This window comes from Rana temporaria, chromosome 5, assembly GCF_905171775.1.
Source record: "Rana temporaria chromosome 5, aRanTem1.1, whole genome shotgun sequence".
NCBI lineage: Eukaryota > Metazoa > Chordata > Amphibia > Anura > Ranidae > Rana > Rana temporaria.
In genome coordinates this window covers 128,929,114-128,944,395 of record NC_053493.1, presented here as the reverse complement: position 1 = coordinate 128,944,395, position 15,282 = coordinate 128,929,114, and positions in this window count along the sequence as shown.

The following is a 15,282-nucleotide window of genomic DNA, read 5'->3' as shown; positions in this document are numbered from 1 at the left end:
CAAGAATTGAACCTACCCCCTTTTGAGGAAGGAATGGACATTGGGACCGTGCAACGCTAATTTCTCAAAAGATTTTCTGGACTTGTGCGTAGTGGTGTCTTGAGGACGTACTTTATTGCTCAGTTGAATCCTTTACAACATCGGAAATACGTCAGATGACTACTTGCAAGACTCAGAGCTTATTCCTTTACGCCATGCTCCAGAAGTGGTGTCTTTGAATAGACTATTATGCTTTTCTTGCCCCTATTTTTTCTAAAGGGGGATAGAAATTCTTTTTTTTTTGGTTCGCAATTTTTTTTACAGACGGTATATAAGAAATTTTTACTGCTGAAAACCCCTTGCCTTGATGTGCCTCCACTTGAGATCCCCAGAGGGTATCTCTTAAGAGGGGGCTACTGTAACAGGTGCTCCGCGTGCCTGTTACTTTCTGTAATACCAGGTGCTTTCGGCGCCGTAATGCGTTCCATGCTGGAGCGCATACAGCGCGATGATGTCTTTCGCCCGGCGCCGTGATGCAATCCGGCCTGGAACGCGGAAGTGCGCCGCACACGGTGCCTTGTTTGAATTCAGTGCGATGCATTGCACCTGATCTACTGCCTATAAAGGCATTCAAAGAAGATACATTCCTTGTTCTATTATTGTCAGCCGTAGCCTGTCAGCTGTAGCTCAGCCACGCTACACATGCAGCTGCCTTTGCTCCCTATGCCGCAACACCGCTCCAGGAAACAACTACTAGTTTGCTGCTAAGGCACCCACTACAACAACAGCATTGCTGGGGACTGCCTTCATGCCCTGAACACCTTGCATCATGGACACTGTATCTTCTGCATAAGAAGCCTACAAACGGATAAGTAGCCATTGCTTCACTTGTAGTCCTATAAGAAGATCTACTGCTAGTGATTCATCTATTACAATTGTATTACTAAATATACTGTTTGGATATTAACATACTATTTGGGAGATACTATTGTGCTAAAGGTTGTTTACAAAGGAGTACCTTTAAAGGGACAGCTACCTTTAAATTACTAGAGCAATATTTAGCTCATGTATGCAACTATATATTCCTGAGCTATATTGCCTCTCCATTGTAACCATTACTATATCTACAATATTTAGCTCATGTATGCAACTATATTCACCTGAGCTATACTGCCTCTCATATGTAACTACTATTAAATTTACAATATTTACCTCAAATATGCAACTATAATTACCTGAGCTATATTGCCTCTCATACGCAAATACTATTACTCAACTATAGTGCCTGTCATATGCAAGTATCAGTTGTCACTACAATTCCTATTTACTACGACTTGACGTAAGTACAAATCCATTATAGGCCTTGTCCTAATTGTTTGAACATATTTATTCTAACTTTTCTACGCTAGGGGTTGATGCTATTTCATAGCATCTCCCTTAGTGACCTAATACATCCCTACATACTTAAGTGATATGATGTAGAGAACCCCCAAACTCCTGTTGCTAGTAGTGATTCCTGGGGTACCTTACTGATAATCACTTGCATATAGCGGTGTATTGGAATATTGACCTTGAAATATATTATATTTTTTAAACGCTAAGCTCTGGTCGCATGTTGTAATGTGTCCATTCTTAGTAGCTCAACGTCTTTCTTTGAGTGACAGAAAGATGATGTAGAGATCCCCCAAACTCCTGTTGCGAGGTGTGACGCCTGGGGCCAATACTGACTTGTCACATAAGGAAGCACATTGAAGTCCTTGCTAACCGCAGTTGTGGTTCACTCCGTTTACCAGTGCTGTTACATCTAGCTAGTATAGGACTCTTAGGCTACTTTCACACTGAGACGATTTGCAGGCGCTATAGCGCTAAAAATAGTGCCTGCAAAGCGCTCTGAAAGAGCCTCTCTTTTCACTCCAGTGTGAAAGCCAGAGGGCTTTCACACTGGAGTGGTGCACTGGCAGGATGGTAAAAAAATTCCTGCTAGCCGCATCTTTGAAGCACTGTAGGAGCGCTCCTACAGCACCCCTGCCCATCAAAATCAATGGGCAGCGCCCCCGAACCGCCGGCAAAGTACCGCTGCAGGTGGTTTTAACCCTTTTTTATCCGCTAGTGGGGGTTAAAAGCGCACCGCTAGCGGCTAAATAGTGCCGCAATTTTGTTTTTATCACCCTGCACTGGCAGGGTGGTGAAAAACGCCTTTTTCCATTGAAATGAATGAAAAGTACTTCAAAGCGCCTGAAAAGCTTTGCCGGTGGTTCGGCGGCGTTGCCCATTGATTTTAATGGACAGGGGCACTTTAGGAGCGGCTAGCAGGACTTGTGTTACCGTCCTGCCAGCGCACCGCTCTAGTGTGAAAGCCCTTGGGCTTTCCCACTGGAGTGAAAGGAGAGGCTCTTTCAGGGTGCCTTGCAGGCGCTATTTTAGCGCTATAGTGCCTGCAAAGTGCCTCAGTGTGAAAGTAGCCCTAGGTATCTATTTACTCAGAGTAACATCACATTTTATATTTTAACAAAAATTGGGTATTATATTGTATTTATGTGCACTAAAATTCATTAAAGTGTAGTTTTCTAGCAAACAAATGCAGATTTTTACATTTATGAGATAAATTTCAGAATTGACCCAGACTGGAATTGGTTAAAACCCAGTGATAACCTGTGTGGTAATTTTTATGTTGTCATCTTCACATTTATACAAAGCAAATTAAAAGAAGAGTCCAGTCCTATCTGAAAATGCATGCATTGCAGCAATGCTCTAGTCACCCCAATATCTTGTGTTGATGATTTGACGATCTAAGAATGTGTGATAATGCTATTTCAAACACAACCATGGCAGGCTTCTTGCTGTTTCTCACATAGAGAGTTGATGGAAAAAATAATAGTGTTAAGAGGTTTCTCGCAGTTATCAGTCCAAATAAATCCGCCTTGAAATTGTGAGCATTTTGTTTACATCAAAGTTATGGCTTGCTGGAATTTGTTAGTAGCTTAACAATTGGCTTCACTTGTTTCTGGATATGTATCTTTAGGTAATACTGTGGATATCCTTACTTAACACAGGACAATGTGAATGCTGAAAATATTTTTTTTTACCACAAATCCATGTGTTGGTTCTCATGCCGCGTACACATGATCATTTTTCGGCATGAAAAAAACTTTGTTTTAAAAAAAATGTCATTTAAAATGATCGTGTGTGAGCTTCACATCATTTTTCGGCTTCTGAAACGCGACAAGTTTTTTTTCCGAGCATGCTGCATTTTTTAATGACGTTTTAAACAATGTCGTTTTTCGGGTTGTAAAAAATGATCGTGTTTTTTGGCTAAGGTAAAGGTAAATTGCACTTACACTGAAGTGACTTGATGAGGACATATTACCAGGAGAACTGCCTTCAAAGGCACATCAAGTCACAACAGCAAATGCTGAAGACACTTATGCTAGGAGAGATTTGACCAGGGGTGGTAACTTCTGAATTGGACACTGCATGTGCAATGGGGTAGAAACATGCAAAAACATCTACAAAGTATGGCAAATTTTGTATTTGCAATTTTACTCTTTTTTTATTCAAAAAATAAATTTTTTATTTGCATGAACCGGTGCTTTGTGGTTCTATTTTGCATGCATAAATGGATTTTGGATTAAGGCAGAGCTTACAAGGACCAGAAGATTTCCTTTGGTGCCAGTGAAACACAGTATATTCAAATATTTTCTTGAGAATTGTAACTCTTAAATAATTTTTTAATTTATAATTAATAACAAGATTTGTTTTTAAATACCTTACAATTCTATCTGAAATATAACAAGTTAAATATTTTATGGCACAGAAATGCAAGGTATACGAAACTTAATCATAATGCATTACATATAAAAATTGCTCTATATAAGTACCTCAGTTTCTGCTTCGTCCATATTACTGGTTTGGAAAATCCTTCTCTAGATCTCTAGATCTGGCATCTCTCTTGATGTTCTGTTGCACTGTCCCACTGCATTATCAGTAGCCACTCACTATCTACAGTTCAACAGTTATCCTTAAGTTAAACTTGGGCCCATCCCTCATGTTTGGGTTGGCTTACTGAATTAAATTATTTTGTTAGCATATTTGTATATCTCACTTGGCTATTACCTTACTGCCCTATTATTTTTGAAATAGCTAATGATTTCCTACAGTAATCCAACACCTATTGTTCCATGTGCATACATTTACAACTTGTCAACTAAACAAAAAGGCGTTTTATGCGGCCAGGTATAACAGACAAAGTAACATATTCAGGGCTTGTTTAAACCTGTGTTACCATCTGAGGAGTGACCTGCGGTGGATTGCTTGTCATAGAGCAGTGGCTGACGGCCATTCATTGCCTGTCTTTTACCTGCCAAAGCCCTTCTTTGGCAGGTTGACGCTTTAAAAAAAACTCTGGCAGTAGAATCGCTTTAATCTCTTTAGAAACTCTTTACGGGAAAAAAGTGCAGCTCTATAGGAATATTACACTCAACTTGCTTAATATGGAAAGAATCTAACGTGTCCCACCAAAAATGAAGTGTGCAAAAAAACATATGCAGTACAATTTGCATAAGTGGTGTTAATAATTCTTGGGATCTGGAGATTTCTTTAGTTTACCTTGACTGTTCACTCCTATAAACTCTGAGAAGATTGCCTTGACTTTGAACTTTCCCTACCATATCTGCAATATTAAGGATTGGTGTTTAGTTGTTTATGCTCTTCTATGGACTCTATGTTTATTCACTGATGTGCATTTGTTTTTTTCTGTTATTATATGGCAATAATTTGTACTGCATGTTTTTTGCATGTTTCATTTTTAGTTGGAGGTTGGGACATACTGGTATTTTAAATTATTTCCATATTGAGTGTACTATTCCTTTAACTCTGAACATTTTGTTTTTTTCTATTTCAGTTATACTTTGTACCTAAGTATTATGCTAGCTGCTTTTTTACATGTTTATTTTTAGATTAAGCCCTATTTCAAAACTCCTTTTTTTATGTAAAAGAATCTCTTTAATTTTGCACTTTGCAAGCCATGTTTAATCATCATTTAGTAATTGTGATTTTGACATTATAACACAATTGCAGCAAGCCTTTACTAGGGATCTGCAATAGTTGAGCACTGGGCAAGCTAGAATTGTGTGCCTATTTTTGCTCCCTTGTGTATTGCATTTGTCCTCTGTAAATCACATCAGCAGGTACATTGTAAATTAGAGAATAAATGGATATAAATGGATATGCCCCCGATGATGTCTTTTCGTGACGAAATGCATTAGGTGGAGCCTGGACAAGTGAAGTCACCACGCATGGTAGTTAACCATTTTGTTGATTGGAAACTTTCTTACCATTCTAGATTGACATGCTGTTTTTATCCTCATTGCTTGTGAGTATTCTGGTGTATACTGTACATTACTCCGAAATAGTGGGAATCGGTCCAGTGGTGGTCCACACTGCAAGTACCTGTTGTTTTAAAAAAACATAATGCCCATAGATATTTGCAAATACAGACTCTAACATATCCATTTATTCTCTAACATATCCATTTATAAAATAAATCAACTCTTAAGCCGTGTACACACAATCGGTTTGTCCGATGAAAACAGACCGATGGACCGTTTTCATCGGACAAACCGATCGTGTGTGGGCCCCATCCTTTTTTTCCCCATCGGTGCAAAAAATAGAACATGTTTTACATTTTTCCCATGGATAAAAAACCGATAGAAAAATCCGATCGTCTGTGTGGAACTCCATCGGACAAAAATCCATGCATGCTCAGAATTAAGTCGACGCATACCCGAAAGCATTGAACTTAATTTTCTTCGGCTCGTTGTAGTGTTGTGCATCACCGCGTTTTGGCACGGTCGGATATTTGACTGATGGTGTGTAGGCAAGACTGATGAAAGTCAGCTTAATCGGATATCCGATGAAAAAATCCATCGGATTAGATTTTATCAGATATCCGATCGTGTGTACAGGGCTTTACTCTCTGTTGTGGACCACCCAAAAATGTCCATAAATGCTGATTATTCATAATACTGAACAATGAGGCCCTGTTTTACTTAACAATACTACATGGTCCAGAGGATTTAGGAATACCTGGAGACTGTTCTGGAGATCCTTATCGGGTTTATGTTTTAATTAAAGTGGTTGTAAAGACATCATTTTTTTAATCCTAATGTATTAAGATAAAAGCCTTCTGTGTGCAGCAGCCCCCTCAGCCCCTCTAATACTTACCTGAGCCCATCTCGACCAGCGATGTTGCAGGAGAGACTCGGCTGCCTTGGAATCTCCCTCCTCATCAAAGTCAGTGAGCCAATGAGGAGAGAGAGGGGATGGGGCTGGGCCGCGGCTAAGTGTCTGAATGGACACAGGGAGCTGCGGATCAGCTCGGGTGCCCCCATAGCAAGCTGCTTGCCGTGGGGGCACTCAACAGGAAGGGACAGGAGAGCTGAAGAGGGACCCAAGAAGAGGAGGATCTGAACTCCTCTGCACAAAACCACTGCACAGAGCAGGAAACTATAACATTTTTGTTATTCTTAACAAAAAAAATTTGTATCACTTTAAGCTCTGTTGACCACTTTATTTGGGTGGTCCACAACAGATAAGTTGATTTATTTTATAAATGGATATGTTAGAGAATAAATGGATAAGTTTGAGTCTGTATTTACAAATATCTGTGGGCATTACATTTTTTTAAAACAACGGGTACTTGCAGTGTTGACCACCACTGGACCAATTCCCACTATTTCTGAGTAATGTACAGTATACCGCAAAACTGCCTAATGATAATATCCATGTAGATAAGTACATTTATATGTTTGACATTTGTTCAAATAAATCTCAACGAGATTGTAAGCAATATAACAAAATATAACCTTTTTATTTGTGTAGCAGTATGTTATTATTGCTGAAATGTTGGCTGGGAACTTAGTTATTTTTTTTAAAGGCTCCTTCATTTACCTGAAGAACTCACATTGATTAAACTGTAGATCTTATATTGATTTAGCAGTAGATTCTACATTGATTTACCAGAAGATGCATTTGTTGCTAGATAGTTTATGATGAAATATATATTTGGTGTCTGTATGTGTGCATGCTTATCCATTCTCGCAAACTATATTTTACACAAAGGAGCACTAAATGTAATTACTTGATTAGTATGAAGGCTGCTTTGACTTTGTTACTTACTCATGTGTAACAATTCTAAATAAACCCCCTAAGCCAATGTAATTACTGTATGTTGCCACTATGACTGCAGATTTTTAAGGCTAATATATGTAAAAAAATACTGTGCAGGTCTGACCAAACTAATATTAGTGATATGATATAAAAAAATACAGTAAAAAGTGAAATTGCTGCAGCAGCAAAAATATGTCAGATAAACACAAATTGGTAAGAAGAAATTATTCAGCGCTGGAAAAAATATAAACTAAAATATGCAAGCCAGCACTAAGGTAAATTCAAATAAAACACCTCACGTAGACATATAATAATAGTAGTGCAGCGCAATACAAGAAATTAATAAACTATCACACACAAAAATAAAATAAAATATATATAAATCAAGTCCATATAAAGTGCTCAGGTGCAAAGTAAGATCCAAATCGGAATAAACGGTGCAAAATCCAAGGGGTGATATCCAGAAGAAACCTCCACCAAATAGCAGGAATGGCCTCTCACCTTAATGCTTCAACCTACAATAGGTCACAAAGCATGATCAGAGAATCTCCTGTTCTCAAAGGACAGCAATCAAATGCAGCAGTAGAATCCAGACTCAGGAACAGGCCATGGCAATCAGGGCATATAAAAACAAAGGAGAGGAAATCTAGTGCTCTCTGAAGCCACAAAGCCAAAACATTTATTGAAGAATAAAAAATTTCCACTCACATGTATAAGCACTCTCAGGCGAGTGCAGCGAAACAGCATGTTAAAATATCCATATCAGCATGGATTTCTTAGTAGGTCGGCGATCGCGGGTGACGTCACACGTGGCCCCTCCCCTTCATACATCGTTAAGTCCCTATGGGCTAAAAAAAAGTATAGTAGCGTTTTTGTATTGGTTAAAGCCGGCCGACTTAGATGATCCGCCCGTTCCTTCCGGATGGTCGTTGGTGAACAGTGGTGACGTCAGCACTGTTCACCAACGACCATCTGGAAGGACGGGCGGATCATCTAAGCCGGCCAGCTTTAACCAATACACAAACGCTACTATACTTTTCAATGGACATGTGAGTGCATCACTGTTTTAATGTTAATAAATTGCTTTTACCATACAATACTGCTCTATGTTGGCAATTTTGTTTCACTCCTGGGTACGATCTATGCGGTGAGACCTGGAGGTCCCTGTCAAGTGAAACCATTTGGGGAGGAGTGGTACAGAGGAGCAGTGAGAATCAGCTTGGCTTATGAGTCACATGCGTATATGATCTCAAATATAGAGATCCATGGGAGTCGGTAAGCAGATTTGTTATTAGAGGTGGAGGTGCCTTTTCTTCTGCTATCTGACACTGCTTCCTGGATTGTTTTCAACACTCTATTGGTGTACCTGCGATTTATATGGGATATCTACAAGAATCTCAGCTGTGAATGGCATGATCATATGGACTATTTATTCACTATTTTTCGTTTTGCACTTTTTCTTATATTCATATGCACACTAATTGCACCAATTTTGTTACTTTATTTATGGACTAGCTGAAGCTTCACAGATTGGTTGGTTATGCATTTTTGTTTATAATTATTTTGTACACGCAGTGCAGCTTACCTTTTATATTATAAGATTTTTAAGGTTACACACTGTTCAACAATTAAAATGTACAAATATGCTTAATCTACATAAATATTAATTATCAAACATGTTCACCGTTTAAGATTTATTTAGCATTAATTATTTGCTCAATTTTATATTTTTAAGTTTACAGGCTTATAATTTAAATTTGTACATGTTTCCAAATATTTTTTATAACTCTTTAAATAAAATCTTAGTTTTTACAAATAATCATTTGAAGCGGAGGGTGCGTTCCTTGGATAAGACTGACAGGTGTCTCAGCCAATTAGGTTCACCGGTTCTGGTTACCGGTAACCTGATTAGCTGAAGCGTCATCGAGGGCGGGAGAAGACATCGAGAGAACGTGGAAGGAGGTTGGCCGACCCAGAAAGGTAAGTGCCAGGCGGGGGGGGGGCAGCATTTTACAGGACACAGTGGCGACAATCGGCACAGTGGCGACAATTAAAGGGCACAGTGGCATCAATTGGCACAGTGGCGACAATTAAAGGGCACAGTGGCAACAATTAAAGGGCACAGTGGCGACAATTGGCACAGTGGCGACAATTGATGGGCACAGTGGCTGCGTTTGATGGCATGGCACAGTGGCTGCGTTTGATGGCATGGCACAGTGGTGACAATTGATGGCACAGTGGCTGCGTTTGATGGCATGGCACAGTGGTGACAATTGATGGCACAGTGACTGCGTTTGATGGGCACAGTGGCTGCATTTGATGGGCACAGTGGCTGCATTTGATGGGCACAGTGGCTGCATTTGATGGGCACAGTGAGGCTGCAATTGTTTTTTTTTTGTTTGTTTGCGCCCCCCAAAAAAATTTGAGCACCAGCCGCCACTGGATGGTGGAGAAGGCACAGCCAGAGTGATTCCCCTAATCCAGATTAATGTGTAGGTGGGGGAATTAGATCATTTTGTTTTCATTCCAACCGCAGGTTGAATGAAAAAATGAATCATGTATGGGCAGCTTTACGTATCACAGTTGTATCAAGCGTCTCTCCACCTGCCCAGTACCTCTGCATAACATTGCACCAATAGGGTGTTCCACTTGAAAGCTGTGAAAATGTTAGTAGCAGTAGGTGCCTCTGCCACCCCTTCTGACATGTGTTGTCACAGGACTATTATTAGGGACCTTCTTTACAGCCATGCAATCCATGCTCTGTTATTTCTGACCATTTCTTAAACTGGTCCCCAATAATGAGCACTAACTCAAAACGACCAATAATATTTAACTTTCTTCTGTTTAGAGCCACAAGAGAAAAAATAAATGACTGCTGATTGGTTGATTAGTTATTGTACCTTTCAAATTGCTCAGCCTTTTTTTTTTAAATAATTTCAATAGCATTTACAACTGTATTTACTATAAATTGGTTCCATGTTAGCTATTTAAGGTAAATTAAATTATGGTTTCTGATTTCATCCATGCTGCATTTTTGTTACAGACAGTAGATCATGTTGTTTTCTTTCCATCGGGGCATTAGATAATTCCCTGAGCTGGTATCATAAGCCCTTACAACAAGTTATATTTTATGTGATGATTTCTACCGCATAATCAGTGGAGCCTCCGTCCTTTTCTATCTTCCTGCTGTGGAAAAGCTTTCTACAGATATTTAATCAGTTTTGTGGCAAAGGCCAATTAGCCCCAATCTGCAGGATTCATTCCTGCGTCCAACAATTACAGTGCATTTTTTCTACATACTATTGCATTTCACCTTAGGGACTATTTTCCTCCAGCAGTAAATAAATGCCTATTCAGTACCTAGTATCTTTTATAATACATTTTTTTTTAACTTAAATTGACTTTAATTGGAAAAACTTTAAAGACTTCTCTCAATTTAAAAAAATGTAAAACTGTTAAATCAGGATATATAAATACAAAGGGCCAGATCCCCGTAGATCGTCGTAATTTTAAGCAGGCATAGCGTATCGTAGTTACGCTATGCCGCCGCTACTTTGAGAGGCAAGTGCTGTATTCACAAAGCACTTGCGTCTAAAGTTACGGCGGCATAGCGTAAATGTGTCGGCGTAAGGGTGCGGAATTCAAATGACAAAGATGTGGGCGTGTTTTATGTTAATTCAACTTGACCCCACGTAAATGACGTTTTTTTTTTTTGAACGGCGCATGCGCCGTCCATGGAGGGTATCCCAGTGGGCATGCTCGAAATCACGTCGCAAATAGTCAATGCTTTCGACGTGAACGTAATTTATGCAAAGCCCTATTCGCGAACGTTTTACGCAAACGACGTACACAAAGGAAAATTCGACGCTGTCCCGACGTCCATACTTAACATTGCGTATCCCTCATAGACCCAGGGGTCTTACGTAAACTACGTAAAAAAATTCGCCGGTCGGACGTACGTTCTGAGAATCGGTGTATCTAGCTAATTTGCATACTCTACGCGGAAATCAACGGAAGCGCCACCTAGCGGCCAGCGTAAATATGCACCTAAGATCCGACGGCGTACTAAAACGTACGTCAGTCGGATCTAGCCCCATTCAGGCGTATCTTGTTTTGTGGATACAAAACAAAGATACGCCGGAGCATCCTAGAAGTTACGCGGCGTATCAATAGATTCCCCGACGTAACTTCTTTGTGGATCTGGCCCAAAGTAAATAAATATATTTGTATGACACCCGTGATTTATTAGGCTCAAAAGACAATTATGATTTAACAGTATTTTAAAGGGGTTGTAAAGGTACAATTTTTTTTTTCCTAAATAGCTTCCTTTACCTTGGTGCAGTCCTCCTTCACTTACCTCACCCTTCCATTTTTCTTTTAAATGTCCTTATTTCTTCTGAGAAATCCTCACTTCCTGTTCTTCTGTCTGTAACTCCACACAGTAATGTAAGGCGTTCTCCCTGGTGTGGAGTGTCGTGCTCGTCCCCTCCCTTGGATAACCGTGCTCGTCCCCTCCCTTGGACAACCGTGCTCGTCCCCTCCCTTGGACAACAGGAGAGTCAGGACACTCTCTACGTTGCAGATAGAGAAAAGAGCTGTGTGTTAGTGGGTGTCCTGACTCTCATGTAGTCCAAGGGAGGGGGCGAGCACGACACTCCACACCAGGGAGAAAGCCTTGCATTACTGTGTGGAGTTACAGACAGAAGAACAGGAAGTGAGGATTTCTCAGAAGAAATAAGGACATTTAAAAGCAAAATCTAAGGATGAGGTAAGTGAAGGCGGACTGCACTAAGGTAAAGGAAGCTATTTGGGGGAAAAAATTGTACCTTTACAACTCCTTTAAATATAATTATTATTTTTGCTCAAAAATCATTGTCATTATCTACAAAGGCTTTGTAAATAATAAAGAAAAACAAAGTCTATTTTTTACTCCGAATACCACTTAATGCTGGGTATGGAAATGTATGCCCACTGTACTGTGTCTGCAGTTTGGGTTTTTACAGTTCCTCATGGATTGTGCTTTGCCATATGCTCCAGATAACGCTTCCTAATTGGAGAAGAGGCCAGTCACATGACTCTTTTCCTCTGGGCACTTTTTTAATTTATTGGAAGAAATAGATCTTCACTTATCTCTCAGTTCTGAAGCCAGTGGAGCATAAGGCACATATATAAGATATACAGCTGTGGTTTATAAATTTGTTTAAAGCAGTGATATGACTGCAGTAAGTCAATATTGCTCGTTTATTAATGGGGCCCTAAGTAGTTATCATGAACAGTCTTTATTCACTAGGGTTATACATGCACAGACATGTAATCGATAACACGAGACAATAGATCTTGTCAAAGAACCCCAAACCTATTGCAACTGTTTATTATTGCCCTACTGAGATTGTCACTGTTCATTGTTTTTTTTCCCCAGATTAAACATTTCTAACATGGAAAAGTGTTTGTAAGCACTAATTTGCAACTTCATTGTTCATATATATATATATATATTTATTTTTTAATAATGTTAGTCCACCCCAAAGGGAAATTTTGTATATGGAGGTGTTTGGTTGGCTTTGCCGGCCCCTGGATTTGAATATTTGAATGTTCCACTAGCAATCTTTTCATACCATAATTCTTTATCCTTCTTCTCTAGAAAAACATCTAGAAAAACCTGTCCCCTACCAACAGCTGTGGCTGCAGCTCTGGGTGTTAGCAGAGGTCCATCTTCAGATATTTGGCATTCCATGAGATTTGCTTATTGGAGAGCTAAAACTGTGACCTGGCCAAAAATAAATCTTCCAAAAGGACACCCTTTTAAGATGGGAGATCATCCACTTTAACCAGTTCAGCTCTGGAATCTTTTACCCACTTCATGACCAGGCCATTTTTTGGTATTCTGCACTTCGGTATTTAACTGACAATTGCACGGTCTTGCAATGGTGTACCCAAACAAAATGTATATCATTCCTTTCACACTTTCGTTTGGTGGTATTTAATCAACTCTGGGTTTTAAATTTTTATTAAATAAAAGAAAAAAGGCCTACAATTTTGAAAATATATATATATTTTTTTGCTTTCTGCTATAAAACATATTCCATAATAAAAAAAAAATGAAATCTTTTGAAATGAAAAATGTTGGCCAAAATATATTCTGCTACATGTCTGTGGTAAAAAAAAAAGTCCCAATGAGTGTATATTGATTGGTTGCGTGAAATATTATGGAATTTATCATTATTTACTTTTATACTAGTAATGGTGGCAATCAGCGACTTATAGCGGCACTGTGGTCGTGTGGCAGGCAATCTGTCTAACTGACGCTGGGGGGAACTAGCTAGCTGCCACTGACATTACCAGTGCCATTATTATAGTGACCAGTGCTAATAATATGCACTGTCAATGTACTAATGACACTGGGCAGAAAAAGGGTTAACACGTAGGGCAATCAATGGGTTAAATGTGTGCCTAACAAGTGTTTGTGTGTGTACTGTGTGCTGCATTTATTGGGGATCTAGTTGTTTTCATTCGCTACTTAGCAGTTAATAAAAAAGCAATGAGATCCCCTGTCACTGAACACAGCTTTGTGTTGTTTACACCCATAGAACTGTGTTTGAGGAAGGTCAGAGCCGATCACTGGGTGCCAGCAATCAATCATTTGCTGGGACCCAGTAATGGGCATGTGCTGTGACGAGTCGCGCATGCCCCCTACCTGTAAAAGCGTGATTCTGCACAGCCGACCTGCACTATAGCAGTAAAGCTACAGGGAGTGGTCAGTAAGCAGTTTTAAGCGATTTCCTTTTATTTCCTTTTATGTCCCCAGGACACGAAGTGAGGGCAAATCTATCCAAAATTGAAAAAAAAATATTTGGATACACATATACTTCTGGGGCAGATCCAGAGTCTAGTCTCGGGAGGGGCACTGGCAGAAAATATGTTTTTTTGCTGGCAATTTATCAGGGAAATGACTGGTGTTAGTGCTTCAATCATCCCAGCACCATGGTTGTTACGGTGTCAGGATGATTGAAGCACATTATTTATATTATTACATTGTTATATAAAATGAAATGGTTAAACTCACCAAAATGCAGAATCAGTGGGAGCCCCCAGTGTGTCACTTGCCACCAGATCTGGATTGGCACTTGCCACATCACCTGCCACAAGTTGCCGATTGTCACTTGCCTGTCACCAGATATAGATTGTCACTTTCCATGTCACCTGCCACAAGTTGCGGATTGTCATTTGCCATGTCACCTGCCACAAGTTGCAGATTCTCACTTGCCACGTCACCTGCCACACCTTGCGGATTGTCATCTGCCACACCTTGTGGATTCTCACTTGCCACGTCACCTGCCATACCTTGCAGATTCTCACTTGCCACGTCGCCAGCCACACCTTGCAGATTGTCACTTGCCACATCACTTATCTGCTAAGGTGGTGTTTTGCTTGTCAGAGTCAGGCAGCAGAGAGGTGATGTAATCTGTAGTTACTGCAGGGATGCAGGGCGGGCGCGTGGCGGTGAGATATGATGTCATCTCTGCTCCACACATTCCTTTAATTTCCTGTGTAAATTATACAATGCATCTACCACATTTAACAAGCTACTCCACTGTTTTTGAGAAAAGAAATAGCAGGGAGGATGCAAGGAACTGTTTCAAAGTAACATGTTACACCCTAAATACAGATGTTACAAAAGGTGAACTTATCCTCTAAAACAGTGGTACCCAACCTTTTTGGCACCGGGGACCGGCTGCATGGAAGAAAATTGTGCCAAGGCCCGGCGAGGGGGGGATGTATGCACATGCGGGGGGTAAGCGATTTTTCGCAGGCAATTTATCGGGGCAATAGCTGGTGTTCTGCTTTTGGAGCGTCAATGATCACAGCACCATGGTTGGTATGGTGTCAGAATGATTGAAGCACATTATTTCTTATAGTACATTGTAATATAAAGTTCAACTCACCATAATGCAGAATCAGTGGGAGCCATGAGCGTGTCACTTGCCATGTCACCTGCCTCCAGATGCAGCTTGTCACTTTACACGTCGCCTGCCACCATATGAGGAATGCCACTTGCCACATCACCTGACAAGGCCACCAGATGAGAATGCCACTTGCCACATCACCTGCCAGTGCCACCAGGTGTGGATTGTCACT